Source organism: Osmia lignaria, unplaced genomic scaffold (genome assembly GCF_051020975.1).
Source record: "Osmia lignaria lignaria isolate PbOS001 unplaced genomic scaffold, iyOsmLign1 scaffold0059, whole genome shotgun sequence".
NCBI classification, from domain to species: domain Eukaryota; kingdom Metazoa; phylum Arthropoda; class Insecta; order Hymenoptera; family Megachilidae; genus Osmia; species Osmia lignaria.
Genome location: NW_027478200.1, coordinates 115,001 through 122,500, shown reverse-complemented (window position 1 = coordinate 122,500; position 7,500 = coordinate 115,001). Strand labels below are relative to the sequence as shown.

The following is a 7,500-nucleotide window of genomic DNA, read 5'->3' as shown; positions in this document are numbered from 1 at the left end:
CGTTACCCGTTACAACCATGGTAGGCGTAGAACCTACCATCGACAGTTGATAAGGCAGACATTTGAAAGATCCGTCGTCGGTGCTAGATGACCATACGATCAGCACAAAGTTATTCAGAGTCACCAAAGCCGACGATGGACGAACGGACAAGCCGTCCGCCACCGATTGGTTTTGATCTAATAAAAGCATTCCTCCCATCTCTGGGTGGAATTCTGGTTTGCATGTATTAGCTCTAGAATTACCACAGTTATCCAAGTAATGTTTTGTACGATCTAAGAAACCAAAACTGATTTAATGAGCCATTCGCGGTTTCACCTTAATTCGGTATGTACTTAGACATGCATGGCTTAATCTTTGAGACAAGCATATGACTACTGGCAGGATCAACCAGGGAGCTTAGTTATTATTGTAAATTTAAATTTTCGTCGTCGGCCCTCCCTGTAAGACCGATCGACGTTAAGCCATTTCTCTTTTGTATGTAACACACATTTCATAAATTTTGTACCTCTTATAGAGGCCAAATATTCTCCTCCTCCTCTCATAAAGCACGAAAATCACTTTCACGCCGTGCATCCATCGTGCAAGCACGTAGACCACACACGCTGGACAATATAATAAAAGATAGCGCGGACAGTGGCATGCTATACAAATCGAGAAAGCGCGTACAGTGATCATGCTGGTCATTTTGCCACCAAATTTTATAATCTTTATCATTAGAGCGGGCCCACCAACCTCGTCTCTGTACTTTATACATTTCTCCTCCATCTGCACACACCTTTTCAAACATTAACGGAGAGAGTTCCTTGGACTTGCTTTAAATGTACATATTAGATATGTTGGAATCTCTCTCCTTTAGAAGTTTCCCCAGCCTTAAAACTTCTTTCATTTTTACTCCTCTCTCCATACTTATTTTCCTCTCTGAACGTATCAGAGAGGATTTTATTTCTGACACCTCTTGACTTTTCTTAAATTCAGGGACGTAATTTTGTTCATAATTCAGTGGACTTTTGTGTATTTTATACTTTAAATATTTCCAAACAGTCTCCCTTCTAAAAGTGATAGAACGAATTTTCGTCTAACACTACTTTCTTGGTTCAAAAATTTTATACAATCTTATAACTTTTTCAGTTTTAACAAATTTTGGTTACAGACAGTTGATGCTCAGTTTGTACAAGTATGCAACATTTATAAGTGCATACAGGTCACCAGCCTTATATTACAAGGCTCACCACATATGGGCCATTCGGTCTTAGACACCGACCCGTGGTAATGCTGTGTGGAGATTAATAATAATCCGCAACGGAAAACCGGAACGAGAATAGTCGAGAAAGTATATTCTCGAGGAGCGGTAGACTGCTTTTCAACCGAAGTCATAAAAGAGCCACACGCTCGACGCTACTCCCGACCGGTCCGAGCGAACCGAAAGTGCCTTCCTATAAATACCGAACGGCCGGCCGCTAGGTCGGCGACGCATGGGCTTACGCCCAGGCGTATGCCTGTGCAAACCGCCGTGAGAGCGTACCATCCCGCCGGCACGGTAAAACTTAGACTGAAAATATCGTCGAACATATCCTTTCATTTTATAACGTTCTATACATGAAAATTAATAAATTAACATGCAGGACATAATAAATTCACATTCTCATGTAAATCATGGGTTTAATTAATATTTTAAAAAATTTTAAAACCGCCCAGAACCGATGAGATGAAAATATTAAAACGATATTTTTGCATTTTCTTACGGTAAAACATTAACAAATAAGCGACTATAGCAATATAAAACTCCATTTGTAATTTAATTAATCAAAATTAATATTTTTTTTTGATTTTTCAGCGATCCAGAACCGATGAGACGAAAACATTAAAACGATATTTTTGCATTTTCTTACGACAAAACATTAACAAATACGAGACTATAACAATATAAAACTACATATGTAATTTAATTAATCAAAATTAATAATTTTTTTTGATTTTTCAGTGATCCAGAACCGATAAGTCGAAAATTTTAACAATCATATTTTTGCATTCTGTACCGTGGATCCATCGTTAAACGCTATTAAACTAACGTCCGTGATGGTATAAATGCAGATTTTCGCTCCGTTTAGCCAAAATAACGAACTTTAGGTGCGCTCCGAAATATTTCAAAGTGCCAGCGGCGTATTGCTTCGCCTCTTAGAACCGATTAGTCGAAAATTTTAACAATCATATTTTTGCATTCTGTACCGTGGATCGATCGTTAAACGCTATTAAACTAGCGTCCGTGATGGTATAAATGCAGATTTTCGCTCCGTTTAGCCAAAATAACGAACTTTAGGTGCGCTCCGAAATATTTCAAAGTCCCAGCGGCGTATTGCTTCGCCTCTTAGAACCGATTAGTCGAAAATTTTAACAATCATATTTTTGCATTCTGTACCGTGGATCCATCGTTAAACGCTATTAAACTAACGTCCGTGATGGTATAAATGCAGATTTTCGCTCCGTTTAGCCAAAATAACGAACTTTAGGTGCGCTCCGAAATATTTCAAAGTCCCAGCGGCGTATTGCTTCGCCTCTTAGAACCGATTAGTCGAAAATTTTAACAATCATATTTTTGCATTCTGTACCGTGGATCCATCGTTAAACGCTATTAAACTAACGTCCGTGATGGTATAAATGCAGATTTTCGCTCCGTTTAGCCAAAATAACGAACTTTAGGTGCGCTCCGAAATATTTCAAAGTCCCAGCCGCGTATTGCTTCGCCTCTTAGAACCGATTAGTCGAAAATTTTAACAATCATATTTTTGCATTCTGTACCGTGGATCCATCGTTAAACGCTATTAAACTAACGTCCGTGATGGTATAAATGCAGATTTTCGCTCCGTTTAGCCAAAATAACGAACTTTAGGTGCGCTCCGAAATATTTCAAAGTCCCAGCGGCGTATTGCTTCGCCTCTTAGAACCGATTAGTCGAAAATTTTAACAATCATATTTTTGCATTCTGTACCGTGGATCCATCGTTAAACGCTATTAAACTAACGTCCGTGATGGTATAAATGCAGATTTTCGCTCCGTTTAGCCAAAATAACGAACTTTAGGTGCGCTCCGAAATATTTCAAAGTCCCAGCGGCGTATTGCTTCGCCTCTTAGAACCGATTAGTCGAAAATTTTAACAATCATATTTTTGCATTCTGTACCGTGGATCGATCGTTAAACGCTATTGAACTAACGTCCGTGATGGTATAAATGCAGATTTTCGCTCCGTTTAGCCAAAATAACGAACTTTAAGTGCGCTCCGAAATATTTCAAAGTCCCAGCGGCGTATTGCTTCGCCTCTTAGAACCGATTAGTCGAAAATTTTAACAATCATATTTTTGCATTCTGTACCGTGGATCCATCGTTAAACGCTATTAAACTAACGTCCGTGATGGTATAAATGCAGATTTTCGCTCCGTTTAGCCAAAATAACGAACTTTAGGTGCGCTCCGAAATATTTCAAAGTCCCAGCGGCGTATTGCTTCGCCTCTTAGAACCGATTAGTCGAAAATTTTAACAATCATATTTTTGCATTCTGTACCGTGGATCCATCGTTAAACGCTATTAAACTAACGTCCGTGATGGTATAAATGCAGATTTTCGCTCCGTTTAGCCAAAATAACGAACTTTAGGTGCGCTCCGAAATATTTCAAAGTCCCAGCGGCGTATTGCTTCGCCTCTTAGAACCGATTAGTCGAAAATTTTAACAATCATATTTTTGCATTCTGTACCGTGGATCCATCGTTAAACGCTATTAAACTAACGTCCGTGATGGTATAAATGCAGATTTTCGCTCCGTTTAGCCAAAATAACGAACTTTAGGTGCGCTCCGAAATATTTCAAAGTCCCAGCCGCGTATTGCTTCGCCTCTTAGAACCGATTAGTCGAAAATTTTAACAATCATATTTTTGCATTCTGTACCGTGGATCCATCGTTAAACGCTATTAAACTAACGTCCGTGATGGTATAAATGCAGATTTTCGCTCCGTTTAGCCAAAATAACGAACTTTAGGTGCGCTCCGAAATATTTCAAAGTCCCAGCGGCGTATTGCTTCGCCTCTTAGAACCGATTAGTCGAAAATTTTAACAATCATATTTTTGCATTCTGTACCGTGGATCCATCGTTAAACGCTATTAAACTAACGTCCGTGATGGTATAAATGCAGATTTTCGCTCCGTTTAGCCAAAATAACGAACTTTAGGTGCGCTCCGAAATATTTCAAAGTCCCAGCGGCGTATTGCTTCGCCTCTTAGAACCGATTAGTCGAAAATTTTAACAATCATATTTTTGCATTCTGTACCGTGGATCGATCGTTAAACGCTATTGAACTAACGTCCGTGATGGTATAAATGCAGATTTTCGCTCCGTTTAGCCAAAATAACGAACTTTAAGTGCGCTCCGAAATATTTCAAAGTCCCAGCGGCGTATTGCTTCGCCTCTTAGAACCGATTAGTCGAAAATTTTAACAATCATATTTTTGCATTCTGTACCGTGGATCCATCGTTAAACGCTATTAAACTAACGTCCGTGATGGTATAAATGCAGATTTTCGCTCCGTTTAGCCAAAATAACGAACTTTAGGTGCGCTCCGAAATATTTCAAAGTCCCAGCGGCGTATTGCTTCGCCTCTTAGAACCGATTAGTCGAAAATTTTAACAATCATATTTTTGCATTCTGTACCGTGGATCCATCGTTAAACGCTATTAAACTAACGTCCGTGATGGTATAAATGCAGATTTTCGCTCCGTTTAGCCAAAATAACGAACTTTAGGTGCGCTCCGAAATATTTCAAAGTCCCAGCGGCGTATTGCTTCGCCTCTTAGAACCGATTAGTCGAAAATTTTAACAATCATATTTTTGCATTCTGTACCGTGGATCCATCGTTAAACGCTATTAAACTAACGTCCGTGATGGTATAAATGCAGATTTTCGCTCCGTTTAGCCAAAATAACGAACTTTAGGTGCGCTCCGAAATATTTCAAAGTCCCAGCGGCGTATTGCTTCGCCTCTTAGAACCGATTAGTCGAAAATTTTAACAATCATATTTTTGCATTCTGTACCGTGGATCCATCGTTAAACGCTATTAAACTAACGTCCGTGATGGTATAAATGCAGATTTTCGCTCCGTTTAGCCAAAATAACGAACTTTAGGTGCGCTCCGAAATATTTCAAAGTCCCAGCGGCGTATTGCTTCGCCTCTTAGAACCGATTAGTCGAAAATTTTAACAATCATATTTTTGCATTCTGTACCGTGGATCGATCGTTAAACGCTATTGAACTAACGTCCGTGATGGTATAAATGCAGATTTTCGCTCCGTTTAGCCAAAATAACGAACTTTAAGTGCGCTCCGAAATATTTCAAAGTCCCAGCGGCGTATTGCTTCGCCTCTTAGAACCGATTAGTCGAAAATTTTAACAATCATATTTTTGCATTCTGTACCGTGGATCCATCGTTAAACGCTATTAAACTAACGTCCGTGATGGTATAAATGCAGATTTTCGCTCCGTTTAGCCAAAATAACGAACTTTAGGTGCGCTCCGAAATATTTCAAAGTCCCAGCGGCGTATTGCTTCGCCTCTTAGAACCGATTAGTCGAAAATTTTAACAATCATATTTTTGCATTCTGTACCGTGGATCCATCGTTAAACGCTATTAAACTAACGTCCGTGATGGTATAAATGCAGATTTTCGCTCCGTTTAGCCAAAATAACGAACTTTAGGTGCGCTCCGAAATATTTCAAAGTCCCAGCGGCGTATTGCTTCGCCTCTTAGAACCGATTAGTCGAAAATTTTAACAATCATATTTTTGCATTCTGTACCGTGGATCCATCGTTAAACGCTATTAAACTAACGTCCGTGATGGTATAAATGCAGATTTTCGCTCCGTTTAGCCAAAATAACGAACTTTAGGTGCGCTCCGAAATATTTCAAAGTCCCAGCGGCGTATTGCTTCGCCTCTTAGAACCGATTAGTCGAAAATTTTAACAATCATATTTTTGCATTCTGTACCGTGGATCGATCGTTAAACGCTATTGAACTAACGTCCGTGATGGTATAAATGCAGATTTTCGCTCCGTTTAGCCAAAATAACGAACTTTAAGTGCGCTCCGAAATATTTCAAAGTCCCAGCCGCGTATTGCTTTGCCCCGAAATTTTTCAAAGTTCCAGCGGCGTGTTGCTTTCAAAGTGCCTCCCTCTAAATACCGATCGGCAGGCCGCTAGGTCGGCGACGCACGGGCTTACGCCCAGGCGTATACGGGGGCAAATCGCCGTGAGAGCGTGCGATTTTGACTTTCGCAATAAGATAGTCTCCTTTATGAAAAGGAGCGTACACGTCTCCCAAAAAAAAAAACAGTTTCATGACGATCAATGTAGTTCTTGATCGAAATGTATCATAGGACGAAGATTTTATCGAAAAGTACGAACTTTGGCGACGCATCGAAATTTTTCAAAGTTCCAACGGCGTGTTGCTTTCAAAGTGCCTCCCTCTAAATACCGATCGGCAGGCCGCTAGGTCGGCGACGCACGGGCTTACGCCCAGGCGTATACGGGGGCAAATCGCCGTGAGAGCGTGCGATTTTGACTTTCGCAATAAGATAGTCTCCTTTATGAAAAGGAGCGTACACGTCTCCCAAAAAAAAAAACAGTTTCATGACGATCAATGTAGTTCTTGATCGAAATGTATCATAGGACGAAGATTTTATCGAAAAGTACGAACTTTGGCGACGCATCGAAATTTTTCAAAGTTCCAACGGCGTGTTGCTTTCAAAGTGCCTCCCTCTAAATACCGATCGGCAGGCCGCTAGGTCGGCGACGCACGGGCTTACGCCCAGGCGTATACGGGGGCAAATCGCCGTGAGAGCGTGCGATTTTGACTTTCGCAATAAGATAGTCTCCTTTATGAAAAGGAGCGTACACGTCTCCCAAAAAAAAAAACAGTTTCATGACGATCAATGTAGTTCTTGATCGAAATGTATCATAGGACGAAGATTTTATCGAAAAGTACGAACTTTGGCGACGCATCGAAATTTTTCAAAGTTCCAACGGCGTGTTGCTTTCAAAGTGCCTCCCTCTAAATACCGATCGGCAGGCCGCTAGGTCGGCGACGCACGGGCTTACGCCCAGGCGTATACGGGGGCAAATCGCCGTGAGAGCGTGCGATTTTGACTTTCGCAATAAGATAGTCTCCTTTATGAAAAGGAGCGTACACGTCTCCCAAAAAAAAAAACAGTTTCATGACGATCAATGTAGTTCTTGATCGAAATGTATCATAGGACGAAGATTTTATCGAAAAGTACGAACTTTGGCGACGCATCGAAATTTTTCAAAGTTCCAACGGCGTGTTGCTTTCAAAGTGCCTCCCTCTAAATACCGATCGGCAGGCCGCTAGGTCGGCGACGCACGGGCTTACGCCCAGGCGTATACGGGGGCAAATCGCCGTGAGAGCGTGCGATTTTGACTTTCGCAATAAGATAGTCTCCT

The 7,500-nt window shown here is 40.9% G+C and overlaps 1 non-coding gene across 1 annotated transcript in view; it reads right to left on the bottom strand.

Annotated features, from left to right (window-relative positions):
• LOC143307544 (small subunit ribosomal RNA) overlaps positions 1-395 on the bottom strand; it is a 1,923-nt gene extending 1,528 nt beyond the window's left edge. The window contains exon 1 of the ribosomal RNA XR_013064662.1: positions 1-395. This exon is cut by the window's left edge and continues 1,528 nt beyond it. This is a non-coding gene — a ribosomal RNA (small subunit ribosomal RNA).
• Positions 396-7,500: the final 7,105 nt, after the last annotated feature.